Source organism: Alligator mississippiensis, chromosome 1 (genome assembly GCF_030867095.1).
Source record: "Alligator mississippiensis isolate rAllMis1 chromosome 1, rAllMis1, whole genome shotgun sequence".
Lineage (NCBI taxonomy): Eukaryota > Metazoa > Chordata > Crocodylia > Alligatoridae > Alligator > Alligator mississippiensis.
The window spans coordinates 74,546,904-74,564,672 of NC_081824.1; the positions used below are offsets into that span (position 1 = coordinate 74,546,904).

At 45.4% G+C, this 17,769-nt stretch overlaps 1 long non-coding RNA gene across 1 annotated transcript in view; it reads left to right on the forward strand.

The window, feature by feature from the left end:
- Positions 1-12,202, forward strand: part of LOC109285547 (uncharacterized) — a 42,499-nt gene extending 30,297 nt beyond the window's left edge. The window contains exons 3-4 of the long non-coding RNA XR_009463667.1: positions 8,312-9,145; positions 9,692-12,202. This is a non-coding gene — a long non-coding RNA (uncharacterized LOC109285547). The remainder of the gene's footprint in view (positions 1-8,311; positions 9,146-9,691) is intronic.
- Positions 12,203-17,769: the final 5,567 nt, after the last annotated feature.

Genomic DNA, 17,769 nt, shown 5'->3' on the forward strand with positions numbered 1-17,769 from the left:
AGGCAGCACCGTTCAGAGATCCTGTGTGTGTGGCAGCTTGAGCATCAGAAGTAAAATTGGCACCTTCCTGTGGTGCTCAGACCAATAAACCCTACTGTTTAGATGAGCTAATGATCCTGGTACAGCACTGTACTAATACTTGTGGCTCTAGAGCTACTGTATGTACAGAGCTAGGACAGGTTACCTTTTTATGGCACTACTTGCTGCAGGATAGGCACCCATCCTGTTGATCAACTTGCCCCTTGCTGGGGAATTCCTCTACATGCTGCCCATTTAGGTGCCTAGTTTATCAGCCTGCACCTTGCCGTGAAGGACCCAAGGGTTTACTGGTTCTATACTTGCTCAGTTCAACATGTGATTTAAAGGATCTACACTGCCTCTTGGCCGCCTAACTTATATGATTAAACCACATCCCTTTACTTTTGTACCCTGGCATGTGTTCAAGTATGCCTCTTTTCTATTAGGTCCAACTTTGTGTTCTGTTATGATAAATAGAAAGTGGCATAAAAAGCATTTGCATGAATAGGGGAACGTAGTACAGTGAATTTCTGCTGCTGCTTCAGGTAAAGGGGACTATATAGTTTAATAAGGAAGGGTCAGCAGTGTGTAAATTACATTAACTTCCCAAATGAGCAAACTTTCTTCAAGCTACCCTGTATTTATGTCTGATTCCTGTATCATCCTTGGGTGGTTCAGCAGTGCACAGGCCTTGCTTAGGAGCTGTTTTAACACTGTAAATTTCCTTCCAGAAGACATGAAGAACAATGTGTGCTTCAGCCTTGAAAGTGCAGCCAAAGGAATGCAACCTGGTGATGCACAATAAATATGATTCCATGAAGGAAGGGCCCAGGGCAGTACAGGCAAACCTTTGTCTCAGCCTCGGTGGAGCACCAACAGTGTGCATCAGGACATCCACTCCAAGGCCTTGACCCTTTTGTTAAATGGTTAAATATATGGCACATTGCAAGATATCATTCTGGTGAAATTTATTGAGTGGTCCTCTCTCTCTCTCATGTAATGCTCTATTCCCTAGTTCTTGCTTACTGGCACACTCTTTGGCTTTCAGTTATCCTACTTCTTTAAAAAGCATTTTTACTTTTATCTTGGTTATTCTGTTTCAGTATCATTGTAGGCATTTTGATCTTTGTGAGTATAAAACTTTCAAGAGTGACTTAAGCAGCTGCATAGGAGAGAGGTTGTGGAAGTCCTCATTGAAGCTGAGTATAAGAGCCTTGCTTCACTTAGGAGAAATCTAAAAAACTTTTGAGCTTCAGTTTTGAACCAAGACCTGGAACCCTAGGGCTCTCCATCTGAAACACTGGCCTTTTAGCACCAATCCCTGTTTTAGAAATAACTAGCAAGGTCTACACCTGGACCAGGGTTTTGCAAATTTGGTGACCACTCTTGGGCCCCCTAATGGTCGCTTTCACCTGCTGTGGTGCGGCTTGCCTTGACATGTATGTCTCCCTTCTCCTGCCCCCAAAACCTTCTTGCTCTGTACTGAGGGCTTATCTACCCCACCACATGCCACAGACATACACACCTGAAGACAATATACAGAGCCAAATTGGGCAGCAAGGGTGAGAAGAGAGCAAGACAACTGAGAACTTCTTCACAGTTAGAGTGGCCAAGGTCTGGAACGGGCTCTCAAGGGAGGTGGTGCTCTCCCCTACCCTGGGGGTCTTCAAGAGGAGGTTAGACGAGTATCTAGCTGGGGTCATCTAGACCCAGCACTCTTTCCTGCTTATGCAGGGGGTCGGACTCAATGATCTATTGAGGTCCCTTCCGACCCTAACATCTATGAATCTATGAATCTATGAAACTTTCTTGGGCTTGGAACAGGTATGTCTGGGGCCCTGCAAAGAGGGATGTGGAGAAACAGTTCAGAAAAACTGCAGGTAGAGGGCACTATTAAGAGGGCATGAGAGGGCCCACCAGGCTTGGGAAATGCTGAATGAAATGAGCAAACAGAGGGAATCTTGGGAGGACCCTCCCTCTTGGGAAGACGCTTTCCTTTTAAGTCAGTGCCTGGATCTTGTGTTCTGCTTACTCACCCCTGGTTATGCTACTGTTTTGCCTGACTGGAGTAGGAGATGAGATGACCCACGCAGCCCAAGGGGCCTCCTAGAGAATCAGGAAATAGAGGTGGGGTGGTGAATCAACTGGATTGCAGCAGAGAGAGAAACACCACAGAAAGACACAAAAAGGCAGTAGAAAGGAAAGTAGAGCTGGGCTCAACCCTAAAAGCGAACACTGAGGGCATGACTATGCTGAGGAACCCAGGCTAGTTCTAATGAGTTTCCTTGGGAATCCTCAATTCCTCTTCCTAATGGAAACAACCCACAAGACCTACATTTTGCCTACCTGCTTGACCAAAAAGGGATACCACATTCATTCATACAAGAGAATTATGTCCCCCTTCTGTTTATTCCATGCACACACAAGTCCATTTTACTTTATTATATATATATATTTTTTTTTCCAGCCTATTCTCATAGCCTAGTTGCTACTGAAATGCTGTGTTCCTTAAAATACTATTAAGAAAGTCTATGAGGTAAGTTCAACAGCACATTTTGGAGGAAGTTTGTATCGGAGAACCAAAATGAGACATATGGTTTTTCATTAAACTGGACATTTAGCTAACCTCTCTCTGTCATTTCTGTTACAAAGCCTTGATTTAACAGTGATCTTTATCTGTTGCAGATCCATCTGTTTATTGGATTTAAGGATCTGAGTGGAAAGGATAGTTGTGTGGCAGATATTTGTGTGCCTTATATAACACTACTTGTGGGACTGTACTGAGCCATTTAATACCCAAGACAGCAATATAAATTATTATATTACTACATATTGGCTAAAATCCTACTGTATAAAGTTTCATGGAGTTTGACCTTTTTCTGTGATAATAGGGATAGCTTTATGTTGTGCCTGTTTATTACCTCTTTCTGTTTTCCCTCTTTCTAGATCTTCAAGTCCTTTGAGTCACATAGTATATTTATCTATTACAGTGAGGGCCAACCTTTTTTGGCAGGCATGGCACATAAGCAGCCCCAAAACCTCCTTGAGTGCCACTCTGATCCCCTTCCCTGCCTGATCTGCTTTCTGCTCTATGCTCCCTTCCTTCTCTGCTTTCTGTTCCCTGCCCTACTTGCCACTCTGCTGCCTGTCCCCTTTCCCATCTGCCATGTGCTATGGACAGAAGCTGTGTGACAGTTCTGGGCTTGGTCCCCACCTCTTCCTGTTCATACTCCCCAGCCTACTGTGCCTTCTTCTCCTCATCTGCCATGACTTGATGATAATTGGTATGTATTCAGAGTGAGGCTGCCCTTGAGACAGGGGTAGCCCTTTCCTTGGTGCCTTAGGGCTATTATCATGGCTGCCTTGCTGCCCCCATAGCCATGCCCTTACATCACTGATGATGATTGTCCATCTGCTCCTTTGTAGGACTCTCTTCCTTCTACTCAGTCTTTGCAGAAAGTCAGCACTGGACCTCTCAGGCCTCAAATCCTATTCAGGCTTCAGCCTTTTTCAGCTTCAGCTCCTTTTCCCTTAGCTGAAACCCCTCAGCTCAGGTCCACTATTTCTGGCCCTGGCTCTCCAGGTCTCAGCCCTTCAGAGCACAGTGCCTGCTAGGGTTGTGCGAAACAGTATCATTTTGTTTCAACATATGTTTTGATGATTCTCTGGAACAGTGTTTTGTTTGAGTTACATTTCATTTTGAAAGCACTGTTTTGTTTCATTTCATCAAAACTGTTTTGCTGTTTTGACACTGTTTCAATATTTCACTCATAGGTTATTATGGGGAAACATAAAATGCAGCAAGCAGGCAGATCAGGACCCCCAGGAGGGCTGCCAGGGCTGTGCCTGAGTCATCCCTGGGGTGCAAGCCCCCAATCTGCTTGCCAGATGAAAGCTGATTGCTGCTGCCTGGGATCAGTGCCGGGAAGATAGCTGCTACCACCAGTCCCAGGCAGCAGCACCCAGATCCTCTCATGTGGCAGGCAGATTGCGGATTCCCCTACACCCCCGGGAAAGCTGCAGGGGCTGTGCTGGAGTCCTCCCGGGTGTGTGGGCCCCCGATATGCCTGCCAGATGACAGACTAGCACTGGGTGCAGCCTACACCCAGTTCCAGGAAGATTGGTGCTGCTGCTGGTTCTAGGCAGCAGCACCTGGCTCCTGTCACCTGGTAGGCAGATTGGGGGCACACCCCCCCAGGAAGACTCTGGCACAGCCCCTGCAGCCCTGCTGGGGGTGCTGGCAGGCCCCCGATCTGCCTGCCAGCTGACAGGAGCTGGGTGCTGCTGCATGGGGCCAGCGTGGCCAGGGCAGATCAGCTTGTGCAGGGACCCGCCACCCTGATCCTGGGGTAGGGGAGGGTCCCTACACGAGCTGATCTGGCTGGGGGCCTGCACCTGCCTGGAGCCAGCTCCAGTATGGGGCCAGGGCAGATCAGCTTGTGCAGGGACCCTCCCCCACTCCCCGATTGGGGTAGTAGGTCCCCACATGAGCTGATCTGCCCCACCCCATACTGGAGCTGGGTCCAGGTGGGGGCCCGGAGCAGATCAGGTGGTGTGGGGACCCTCCCCTGCCCCAGGATAGGGGTGACAGGTCCCTGCACCAACTGATCTGCCCAGGCCCTGTACTGGAGCTGGCTCCAGGTGTGGGCCCAGGGCAGATCAGCTGGTGCAGGGACCCTCCCCCACTCTGGGATCGGGGTGGCAGGTCCCTCACCAGCTGATCTGCCCTGGTCCTGCTGGCCCCAGGCAGCAGCACCTGGCTCCTGTCACCCAGCAGGCAGATTGGGGGCCTGTGGGCACTCCCAGGAGGGCTGCAGGGGCTGTGCTGGAGTCCTCCTGGGGGTGCATGCCCCCAATCTGCCTGCTGGGTGACAGGAGCTGGGTGCTGCCACCTGGGGCCAGAGGCAGCACCAGGCTTCCCAGCGCTAGTGTGGGCTGTGCCCAGCGCCAGTCTGTTATCTGGCAGGCAGATTGGCGGCCTGCACCCCCCTGCAGGACTGTCTGCCGGATGACAGGAGCCGGGTGCTGCTGGTTGGGAGTGACACTGAAGCCAGTAAGCCTGGCTTTGAAATATATCAAAACTTTCAAAACATTTCAAGTTCCTTTGTTTCATTTCAATGCTGTTTCGAAGGCTTTTGTTTAGTTTTGATTTTACTGTTTCAAGCTCAAAATGCTTCGAAACAAAATGCTGGGCAAAATTTCACACAGCCTTAGTGCCTGCTTGTGGGATCCTCCACCCCTACAGCCACTTCCAGTCCTTTGGTCCTTTAACTCAATTGCAAAACAAAACAAGCAGGACAAAAAGGTTGATCACCTTGTTGCATACTACTTCTAACCCTCCAGGGTTACAGCAAAGGTTAATGCTGTCTGGAGCTACTGAACCTTCCTTCCACAGCTCCTAGGAGTTCCTCTTACTCCAAGCTCAGAGCCTGGGTTTATATTTCTAAGCCTTGCCTTCATTTTTCACCCGGCCACTGCCCCACGGCAGAAAGAGCTGTCCAAGTGTCCCTACTTAGCTTAATGAGATGACCGGCTTCCTCAGCTTTGCAGCCTTTCTCAGCTCCTTAGCAGCTCCTGGCCTCTGGGTTTGAGGCTCTTTTTAGTAGCTTGCTGCATCCCCTTTCCCCTGTGAATCCCAAAAGTTTGGGTCCTAGAAGGAGTCTGTTCCTCTCTCCTCTCCCCCCGTTGCATGCAGGTAACAAGGTTTGGGTTTCCTGTTATAGGCTGCCTGTGCCACTTGAGGCATACATGCTGCAGGTTGGTCACCTCTGATCCATCATATATATGTATGACTTTGCAAACTACTGTATTATAAATAATAATGAACCAGGTCATATTTTTGTCTGCATCTGGGATTTTACTGCCACCAGCAATATTGCACAAGTGTAAATAAAGACAGAATTTTGGTCTATAGATCAAATTGTAAAGAATTTCTGAAAAACATATGGTAAAAATGTGATTTTTATCCTATAAATAATACCATTTGTATAAGAGATTTTAGAAAAAATAAGAACCCAGGGTAAAATTTTCAAAACTCATTAGGTGCAGATCCTCAAAGAGATTAAGGTGCTTAACTCCCATGGGATATGCACTTAAGTATGTTTGAAGATTATGGCCTAAGTGATTTAGAAATCTAACTCCCATTTTCTAAAGTGACTTAGGATGCTGACAGATGCGGGGGAAAAAAAAGAGTGCTTTACTAGAAGAGGTAGCACGTTACTTTGACCCGGTTCTGCAGTGACTGCATAGTTTGCCTGCTTCAGTGGGGCTTTTTGGTCTTTTTGTCTAATAGCTGATTCAATCAGCTATTAGACAAAAGGGCCAAAAAGCCACACTTAATCACCCGATCGATACAGACATTGGGCAAGCAGGGTCCAACTAACGCAATGCTTCTTCTGGGCATGTGCTGTGCTCAGTATAGGGGTGCTCCAAGTTTAAAGGGAAGCACGTTTTTGGGGTGGGCGGGAGAGTTTACATCTGAAGCAGCATTAGAGACAAGTACTAAGGGTATTTAAAGAAGCTGTTAGGTACCCAGCGGGATTTTCAAAACTGCCCACATCAGTTAGGCAACTAAGCACCAATGATCTCAAACAAACAGAATAAAACACAATTCAAGAGCAAAAAGAGGAAATATGGTAATGAATATGACAGCTGAAAAGTGTGCCTGTGTAATAAAGGTGCTTGCTGAAGGCCCTATGAAGATTAGACAAAATGTTTTTCTGTATTTGTTTAGATATTAAGCTATATGTTGTTGCTAAAAGCCTAATTAAAGTTTAAGATGTAAGGCCTAGTAAATTTAGCAAAGCCTTGAAGTAGTAAGGCCCTGTGGCGTAGTTAAAATTACTTTATCAAAAGAATGCAAGGCTTGTACTGCTAATTGGTCAGTCTAAGGACAGTTGAAGTAAAAGGAATCTGAGTGGCTGTATGTTATCAGAACCATTCAGAAGCTTTAAATTGGCTGGAATATCTGGAAACCATTCAGAAGGAAGATACAGCTCTGTGAAAAGGATCAGTTAGCTGTTGCCTGGATCAGTGAGCCCGTGGACCTCGAGGAGCCCAAGGATTGCATTCTAGGGTCCTTCCCGGTACCCTTCAAACAGTGTTGTTCAGGGATGCCCGACTTCGCTGAACTTTGTGAAAAGAGAAGCTTGCTGTGTATCAGGCATCAGAGGGGACTGCCGATAAGTTGCCGACGTGAATTGCTTTTGTCTGTCACTGTTTGTCTTGTTACTACGTGTAGTTGTGTTTTTGTTAAGTCAATAAACCTTTCTTACTTTTCTACCCCCGACCATACTCTTTATCCCGAACGCTCCACAGGCAGTTGGGACATAAATTGACATCACAAACAGGATTGAGAGGCTCTGGTCTGGAGAGAGAGGTTGGAATAGAGGGAGTTACGTGGGCCCCGTTAGTGGCTTTGCTTAAGGAGGTGACAGGGATGGAGAATCCCAGGTGGGATAAGGATAGTTTGAGACCTGCCTGGAGTGACCCGGGAACTGTACCTGATCATTGGGCTAGGTTTGCTGCTGCTGCCTGGGGTAAGCCCGAGAAGGGCTGCTGGCAACATGCCTGTGGTTAGGGGCCAAAGAGAATGCCCAGCTCTGGGGAGAGGTCACCCAGCTGAGTAAGGAGTTAAAAGATGTGAGAAATTCCAACAGCATGGTGTGCAAGGCTGCGTGAGCTACACAGAGCTGCTTGGAAACATTAAAACGAAAGAAAGGAAAAATTATGATCCCGTGCCTGGCCGCTCCCCTCCAGAAAAAAGTGCAGTTAGCACAGGCTGGGGAGCGATCCTCCCACAAGTGTCTGTATAGAGATAAACCAGAAGTTAAGCTCTGGGAAGATCAAAGGGAGGAGATTGATGGAGAGGAGAAAATTTATGATGAGCCTGGTGCTGAAACACCCCCGTATGTTCCTGCCCAGAGGGAGGAACCTAGCCAGGCCTTCCCCACCCCAAGGGAGAAACTCAGCCAAGTTTTTCCTATGTTGATAACTCATTCAAGGCTGAAAGGAGAGAATCCCCGAACAGAGCTGCATTCCTTTACCCATGCAAAGATTAAAAATATTCAAAAGCAGCATGAATTCAAGCCAGAAAAGCCAGTAATAGACTGGCTAGTTCAAATGTATAGTAAAGGGGCATTTGCAATTTCAGTGAATAGAGCCGAAGCTACAAAAATCATTCCGCGCCCTAAGCTCCAGTTAAATCAGTTTGCAGGAAGTGATGAAAACGTTACTCTGTTTTCTGCTGCAGTCCAAGCCACTGCAGCCACTTATAGTAATATCATTTGTGCAGCGGTTTGGACTCATGCCAGATGCAGAAGTCATGACAGCACTGCTGTGGAGGAGGTTTTGCCGGCAACCACCAACAGAGTGCACCTTGGCCTTGTTGGCCTTTGAGCCAGAAGTGGTGAATCACCCGGTAAGAGATGCAATCCAGCAAGTAGTGCAGCTTTTACCCATTTTGCAGAAGCCAAAGCTTACCAAGCCAATTAAAACTGCCAAGGCCATGGCAGTGGCCTCAGTGAAAGATAAACCTGCTGACCCCCCTGAATTGTTGAGAAAAGCCGAGAAAGACCGGCTCAAGACTCCGCAAGAAAAAATATAGAAAGACTTGTTAGCTGCCTGTTATAATAAAGTGCAAATCAATAGACTGCCCATCAATGCCTTGCAAGGGCTGAGGGCTAAACACTGTACCAAAAGGGCAAGACCAAAAGCAGAGCCTTCTGCACCACCAACTGTGTCACCGGAGAGATTCTCTGCCCTGATAGCAAAACTGTCAACATTTTCCTAGGCACATGCGGGGCCACCAGCTTTTACCCACATGGCCTAAGGAGTCCCGCCAGCCCAACCCCCAAAGAAAGGAGCCATAATGGGGGTAGTAGCAGGCCGAGTACCGGTATCTAAAGTTAATATTAGTCCCTTAATTTGGATACCTGTACAGATTCAATTAAGTAAAAGTGAAAAGTCAATTGATATGCTATTAAGCACAGGTGCCCAGATTTGCATTTTAGATTCCGCAGATTGGAAAGAGGAGAAAGGAACCCCTTATCAAGTAATTGGAGTCGGAAGCACCAGATGACCAGGACATCTAGTCCGAGCAACCTTCACGTTACCCAATGGCTCTAAGGTAACAGCGGCCACAGTAATACTTAAAGGGGGACCAAGCTTGCTGGGACTTAATGTACTAAGAAAACAGCGGTTTGCCCTTGAACAAGATAATTGGCAGTTTAAGTGCGCAGTGCCTCACCAAGAACCAGAAGAAACAGCTATAACAGCTGTAACACGATGTAGATAATCCCACTAACCCTGCCTCCCATGAAAGAAGTACACAGACCCCAGTATCAAACTCCCCCCGAGGTCACACAACCTATCCAGTGTATTATCAGCCAGCAATTAAAAGATGAGACTACTATTTGAACCCACTCTCCGTATAACAATCCATTGTGGCCAGTGTGCAAACCAAATGGAGAGTGGCAATTGACTAGTGACTTTTGAGCTTTAAATGCTAATACTGACCCCTTGATGGCTGCCATCCCATCACTACCAGCCTTGACAAAAAGCATCCAGTATTATAAGCCTGCATGGATAGAATCCATTAGTATCAAAGACATGTTGCGATGCTATGTTATGAATATACTCTTTTTATTAATGCTTTATTGTGTTTCCTGGGCAGGGCGTGTCTACTATCCTTCTTATTACCCAGATATTAATGAACTTGATCCTGAAGACCTCAAAGAGTGGCCTGACCCTGAAGAGCATCCCCCGGAAATGCGTTCAAATGGCCTTCATGTGGTCCAGCTGCAGTATCCATACTGGAAGAAACCTGCCACCCCGGAGCAAGTGAAGTCCTGGTTTCTGAGTATAAGAAACAGGATAGTTAACTGGCAAGGTGGTAACTGTCAGTGCACCTGTGGCACCAGTTATTATCTTGGGTTCATTCCCTACCTGAAGGCTGGAATGACTAACTGTGGGAGGTGATTGTGGTAGATCTGCTTATTTGAGAGTTTGTTGTTACATACTTCCTGAGGGAAACCCCGATGAGCTCAACGCCCCTGAGTTTGTGTCCTCAATAATGCATTTTGCATCTGTTCAGCCTCTTGAGCCATTGCGTTTATGGAAGAATCTGCCCCCTCCCATTCCTATGGCTGACAACACTCTCCAATGATTGTGTGAGGCCCACCAGGTAGGAAAGCGCACTACAAGTTAGAACAAAGTTATTACATAGTTTGTAAATCATACCTACACAGAGGCATGGTAAAATGGTACCCACTTCAATACAACCAAAAGGAAACTGTATCCGCAAGTCTCCAACACTTATCCTCATCCTTTTATACCAGTAAAGTTCCTAAAGCAAATTAGTGCAATGATTCTGCCAGAACAATGCTGTTTCGTTAATCTGATACAGCATCGTCCCCATGAGCGACAGTGGGAGCTCTTTCACTCTCTGGGAGGTGAAGCATAGTTACAGGCTCCCAAAGAAGGAAGGATAAATGTGATCTGTAAGAAAACGGGGTGTTCACTACTATCTCTGGCCATTCCCCCACGGGAGGCCCTGACACTGCCCGTGTATAACTCCACACCCTGAAGGTCACAAGTTAAAATACCAACCCTCCTAAATGCTTTGTTGTTCACTGCCTAAATCCTAGTGCAGGGAGTAAAAGATGAAAACTAGACCACTGCTTATTTAATAAACATGGGGCTAAGCAGAGAATGCCTTTGCAACTAGAATCTGCATCACCCCATATGGGAAATAGTTACCCCCGATGGCCCTCAGCATGTAGCACAGACCCCCTTAGTTCAAATTAGTAGCACCTTGATTGGATTAGAGACCCTATAGAGAGGCTGGCCTCCCAGCCCACCTAACATGACCTGCATGTACGAGTTACCTAATGTGTCATATGTAACAATAGGACAACATGTTTGTTAGGAAGGACCGGGTCATTTGCTGCATAAAAATGGTACCACCTGGACTTTATGCAATTCATGTTGCTTAAGAGCTAAAAGTAGAGCCGTTGCTCTACTGCAATTAAGTAACCATACTTTTGCCCTAAAATAGCCAAAAATTTCCTCTGAGACTATACCTCTCAACTTTACGATACCTACTTCATGGGTATCAGATGTAGACATGTCATGGTTAGAAAACTGAAATGAAGTGAAAAATAAGCTGCAAAGCCTTGAGGCAAAGGCTCGACAAAGCACTTAGTTGGCTCTCCTTGCTCAAGAGGGTGGGTGAATCATCAGTCTAGCTGTCAATGTGCCTGAGCCTTGTAAATGGTAAGATGTAATCTGTACTATTCGTGTGTCACCAAGTGTCACCTCAGCTACGTGGCTAACCATCTTAAGCATCATAGTATTTTGCATTGCCCTAGTGGCAACAGCTAAATGGTGTTTTAATCGTTGTTGTTGTAAATCTGTTCATGCTATGCAAGTTAAATTTATAGATTCCTCCTCATTTCCCGATGTAGCGCATATGGCTTTAGCATTTCAATTATAGCCATCGTAGTGCTTCAGCAAGCAAGGAGTAGAGTGTGACAGCTGAAAAGTGTGCCTGTGTAATAAAGGTGCTTGCTGAAGGCCCTATGAAGATTAGACAAAGTGTCTTTCTGTATTTGTTTAGATATTAAGTTATATGTTGTTGCTAAAAGCCTAATTAAAGTTTAAGATGTAGTGACGCCTTGTATAAAGTAAGGCCTAGTAAATTTAGCGAAGCCTTGAAGTAGTAACGCCCTGTGGCGTAGTTAAAATTACTTTATCAAAAGAATGCAAGGCTTGTACTGCTATTGGTCAGTCTAAGGACAGTTGAAGTAAAAGGAATCTGAGTGGCTGTATGTTATCAGAACCATTCAGAAGCTTTAAATTGGCTGGAATATCTGGAAACCATTCAGAAGGAAGATACAGCTCTGTGAAAAGGATCAGTTAGCTGTTGCCTGGATCAGTGAGCCCGTGGACCTCGAGGAGCCCAAGGACTGCATTTCAGGGTCCTTCCCGGTACCCTTCGGACAGTGTTGTTCAGGGATGCCCGACTTCGCTGAACTTTGTGAAAAGAGAAGCTTGCTGTGTATCAGGCATCAGAGGGGACTGCCGATAAGTTGCCGACTTGAATTGCTTTTGTCTGTCATTGTTTGTCTTGTTACTACGTGTAGTTGTGTTTTTGTTAAGTCAATAAATCTTTCTTACCTTTTTACCCTCGACCATACTCTCAATCCCGAACCCTCCGCAGGCAGCTGGGACAATGAGAATTTCTGGGTAATGGATTGCATACAGTCTGAAACCCAGCAAAAACTGAGCTAGATAGCCATTCTTTTTTAACTGTAACTGAAGGAACAAAATTTTGTACTTCTGTAGCCTGCGTCCTCCCTCTTCAGTTTATGATCTATAAACATATGTAAGTGCTTATTTCATGGGAGTTAAGCACCTTAATCTCTTTGAGGATCTGGGCCTAATGTGTTTTGAAAATTATACCCTGGGTTCTTATTTTTTCTAAAATCTCTTATACAAAGGTATGACCTGTTCTATTCTTCTCTGACATTTTGTCATACAGCCTCTTGTAGAATTCATCTCTGTTCCTTGTGTAGTGTCAGTAGCCCCTTCTTGATACCCAAGTTCCAAATAATTGTGTCTCTAACCCTTTTTTTTATAAGTATCAGGGAGTCTAAGATTACACCAGCAGTTCACCAACAAAATGTTTAATTTCGTGCAGTGAAGAAATGGAGTTCTCCACGCTGTAGTTATTGCCCTCCATCTCTTAACATTCCTCATCTAGTTCTGAAGTTATTTCCTCATTTCTATTCTCAAAACGTAGCATCTCAATCCCCTTTGATCTCTCCTGAACTTTAGCTAGTGCCTGCTAGATCAGGTTTCCCAAGTGGCAAACTATGGAATATGCAGCCATTTCCTTTACCTGATCATTCTCTGTTCTTACATATTTTTTGTTTTACTATAACCTGCATGTTTTTAGACCTGCTTGCAGTTTCCCACTGATTATCCTAGACAGATGAAAAAACATTGGGCCTGGAAGCAGAAGTGATGAAGTAAAAATGTCTGGGCCCCAGTCCCTATTGAGATCTCTTGGCCAGATAACACAGAATACAGACTTATCCCCCTGGGGTTGTCACTGCCAGTGATGAGACACTTTGAGAATCACAGCACAGAATGGGGTTGAAGGAATAAAAGGTAATTCATATGTTTATTAGCAAATTACTTTCTGGATTTTCTCTCCCTTTTCAAGGTTGGAATTTTAAAAGCAAGTGTAACACATAGAGAGCAAAAACCTAACCTATATGATATTATTAGTACTTCAAATTAAAAAAAAAACCAGAGAGACAATTGAGAACATACTACTAGGGGTGTGTGAAATGGGCCCTATTTAATTCAGATTCAGATTCAGCCCAAATCTGGGACAGTGATTCGATTAATTTATTTGGATCACTGTCCCCAATTCAATTCGGCTGAATTCAAATCTGAAGATTTGATGCTGATTCAAATCCTCAGTGATTCAGTCATAGACACGGCTTTAAATGTTTTTTCTACATACCTCAAGGTACCAGGCAGCTCGTGAATGCTGTGATGCTGGGGTGGATGGAGTGTCTCACAGGAGTGGGCAGGGGGGAGGAAGGGGGAGGGGCCCACATGCTTGGCAGCGAACCCAGAAATGGCCTGGAAGTACTTCTGGTCCACTCAGGTTTGCCGGGGAACGTGTAGGGGAGGCCCCCCTGTGCCCCTCTGGCTTAGTGATTGGCTACAGGGGGGCCCCTGTGCCTCCTCAGACCCAGGAGGCACCAGCTGCAGGGGGGGGGGGGCGCGGAGCGGGGGGGGGGGCAGGGCCCTGGCATGGTCTCTGGCTGACCTGGAAGTGCTTCTGGTCCACTTCTGGGTCTGCTGCTGAGCGCACTGGGGTGCCCCCTGTGCTTCTGTGGGACACTCCATGCACCCTGGCATCTCAGGATTCACGAGCTGCCTGCTACCTAGAGGTATCTAGAAAACACATTTAAAGTTGTGTCTATGTCCAAATCAGTCTGAATATGAATTGATTCGAAGGGTTCCAATTCCATCTGGAGAGATTAAAGGGTCCTCTGATTTGATTTGGATTCAGAGATTTGGCCACTGAATCAGGGTGAATCTTTGCCGAATCAAAACAGGGACTGAAGCTTCACACAGCCCTAATGCTTTGCTCTATTTCCAACTCCTATTGTAAATGTATATCATTGAACAAGAGCACAGCTGACTCTCAGTGTATACTGGCTATTCTCAATCAGCACAATATATCCCCTGTGGGGACAAAAGAAGCCACCACGAATCACAGAAAATCTCTACTCTGCTTTGGCATATGCTAGAATGCAAGAGACGCAAATGAGACATACTGCTACAAACCACCTTTCACTTGGCCTCTTCTTATGCAGATCTCTTATCTTCATTGTAAAGCCCCTAAATATCCTTGATCTCAATTATTTGGGAATCATATTTTACACCTTTTTTTTTATATATGTGGCAATACCTTACTCCACAAATAATCTGATTGACTTCAGTGGGACTTCATATGAAGCAGGATATTTCATATTGCATCTTAAAGATGACATCTCTTTACTGGATTATGACTTACTATCAGAATATTATTGCAGAGCAAATCTAGAGCTGACTACCAATTGGGAAAATATCTAAACCATGGATCAGGCATTCCTGGCAGTAGCCATGCAACAGCCAATCACCTTTTGACAAGATGCTAAGCAGAAGAGAGAGAGGTTCTCTGGAATACATACACTGCAAGTTAATTACTTTTGTCATTCTCTTTTAAAATTCCATTTTCTTATTCCTATCACATATTTGCAATACTGAAAACCTGTGGAGGAAGCTAGAGTTAAATAAAATTCATTGGTGTCCTCAGATGTACCGCAGACTAACAGCAATTATAGACAAAAAAAATCATCAGCTAATAGAAAAGCTATTTTCTGTTCTCAGTTACATCTGTGCAACTTCATTCATCACAATGCAAGCTGCCTAAATAGAACTTGGCCTTTTCCAAACACCTTATTAATTGTTGACATGTAATAATAATTCTTTTTTGTAATAAATTGTTTAAGAAAGTAACAATGCTAATAGAAACTTTCAAAAGAAGAGAAGTCAAGGGAAACTGGGAAGGAAAGGGTTTCATTACTAGGTGCTGCAACAACCAGCAACAAATTAGGAGAAAAGCTGACATTGTGTGCAGAGACTCAGCACTTGCCACATGTACTATATTTGAAATTCCTGCAATTAGTCTTAAAAGAAGTAAATTAGACTTGGTAAGTTTCAAAGGGAATCATTACTGTTACATATTTGAAACCCCACCTGGTATTTGCAGCATAATTAATGATATTATGACTTTACACAGTGGTTTTAAGTAACATTTCATGCATACAAATGCCTTAAGGTAGCTAATCCTATTTGCCTCAGTAAAACAACTTTATTTGTATGCTTTTAATGGTCCATTCATAAATTCTCTGTGTTTTAAGGTATTTTTGTGAGGAGCTGACAAGAGCTAGATGAAGGAGGTGCCAAATTTGAATTTTAAAACTTTTTAAGCAGCACTAAACCTGATTATTTTTACATTCAGCCACTGTATATATGAGCAATCTAGCAAGGCTTTGAGTAAGAATTATTCTACGGAAAAAGTGGCCAAGTTAAAAACTCCTCAGTCTTGGACTTATTCTGATCTTATTGAAGTTAATGAGATGTTTGGCATTGACTTAATTAGGAAGGAAGTCAGGACCACACTGAGTACTCCTGAAAGAAGCTTTCAAGAGAAAAAAATAAGCAAGGGGGACCTGCAGCTTTGTTTCTTCCTCCTTCTTCCCACTCCCCCAGGGCAGGTTGGCAGGTTGTCAGTGAGCAGGCTCACTAATATGTTCCCCTCCCCTGGTGGGGGTGGAACAGAGCCCAGGGCCCAGCACCCGTTCTTATGCCCCCTGGCAGCAAGCAACTTGGTAGTGGTGTAGCCAGGGTGCTCTACAGGTCTGCTTGTGCTTGTGACTATAAGTGTAGCAAAACCCCCAGTTTTTCTTTTTTTTTTAATTTAAAAATACATTCCCTCCCCTTCCTCAACCATTTCTGACTTTCTCTCTGCCCCCTCTATCCTTTATAAGTGATTACAAGAAATACTAGGCAAGCTACGTTCTTATACTCCCACATAGTAATAAGCTCCTTTTTATATTGTAAATAGTGTTCTATTATGTTTGTATTGATTTTTACTGTTTTATATTGAATTTATATGATTTAGGCCTATGTCCGTCAAGTAATGTCAAGCCTCCATCTTGTGTCCCCTGCCCTATACCATATGTTGCAACTGTGACTCATACCTACCCCTCCTATGTAAACTAGTTCCTGAATGAATGGGGATGAATGAGGGTGCTTGAGAGACAATAGCAGTAGGTCTAAAAATAGCTCCCTCTGAATGACCAAACCATCAACTCGGTGACCCAGCCATCACCCTGCATTGACCCCCCTGGCTCAAGATTTGGAATAAAAAGACTGCTGCAGAAACCAGCCAACCCTCCATTACAGACACTTGAAACTGGATGTCCTAGCCTGGAATGCATATTCTTACTACACCAGGGGCTGACCCTTGCCTGGGCATGCCCCTGCCACTAGGGTCATAGAAGGTCAGCCTGTATAAAAGGAGGCAGTGAAGACAGACCCAGTGGGATGCCCTCTCCATCTGAACCAGCACTACGCCGCACCACCTATCCACCCAGAAGCCCTGCCCTCTCTAGCAAACAGCACCTTGCTGGAGAAGACCCCAAATGGATATCAAGGATCAACTCACAGCCCAGGATAGGTAGCTATCACCCACCTTTCTTCCCCAAGCAAAGGACCTGGACTCTGTCCCTACACACCTTAACTTCAATCCCTCCACCAAGCCTTTTTCTCTCCTGCTACCATTGTGTGGGTATGTATGTGTAGGAACCAATAACTTTGTGGGGCTGTGTAGTGTGTTGTCTGTTTAATAAACCTGTTGTTTTGAAACCCCAAGTTGGGTTTTTGTCTTTTTGGCCTCCTGACCCTCCTCCTTCATTTCCCAGCTGTCTCCCAGCTTTCTGCCTCTCTGTTTTCTGGCTGTTTCCTCCTTGCCACCACTTATCTACCCCCTGATAAGTCAGTGCAGAGGCAGAACAGGATCTTGGAGTCATTATTGATGCCAAAATGAACATGGGCCGATAGTGTGGGGACACAGTCAGGAAGGCCAACCATACCTTGTCATGCATCCACAGATGCGTCTCAGGCAGGTCCAAGGAGGTGATCCTCCCCCTCTATGCAACACTGGTCAGGCTGCAGTTGGAGTACTGCATCCAGTTCTGGGCGCCACACTTCAGGAAGGATGTGGACAACATGAAGAGGGTCCAGAGGAGGGCCACCCACATGATCAAGGGTCAGCAGGGTGGGCCTTACGAGAGCTAAGGGACCTGAACCTGTTCAGCCTCCACAAGAGAAGACTGAGGGGGGGATCTAGTGGCTGTTTACAAACTAGTCAGGGGGGACCAGCAGGCATTGGGGGAATCCCTATTCCCCCAAGCACTACCAGATGTGACTAGAAATAATGGTCACAAGCTGGCAGAGAGTAGATTCAGGCTAGATATCAGGAGGCGCTACTTCACTGTCAGGGTGGCTAGGATCTGTAACCAACTTCCAAGAGAAGTGGTGCTGGCTCCTACCCTGGGGGTCTTTAAAAGGAGGCTGGATGAACACCTTGCAGGAGTCGTTTGATCCCAGTACTCTTTC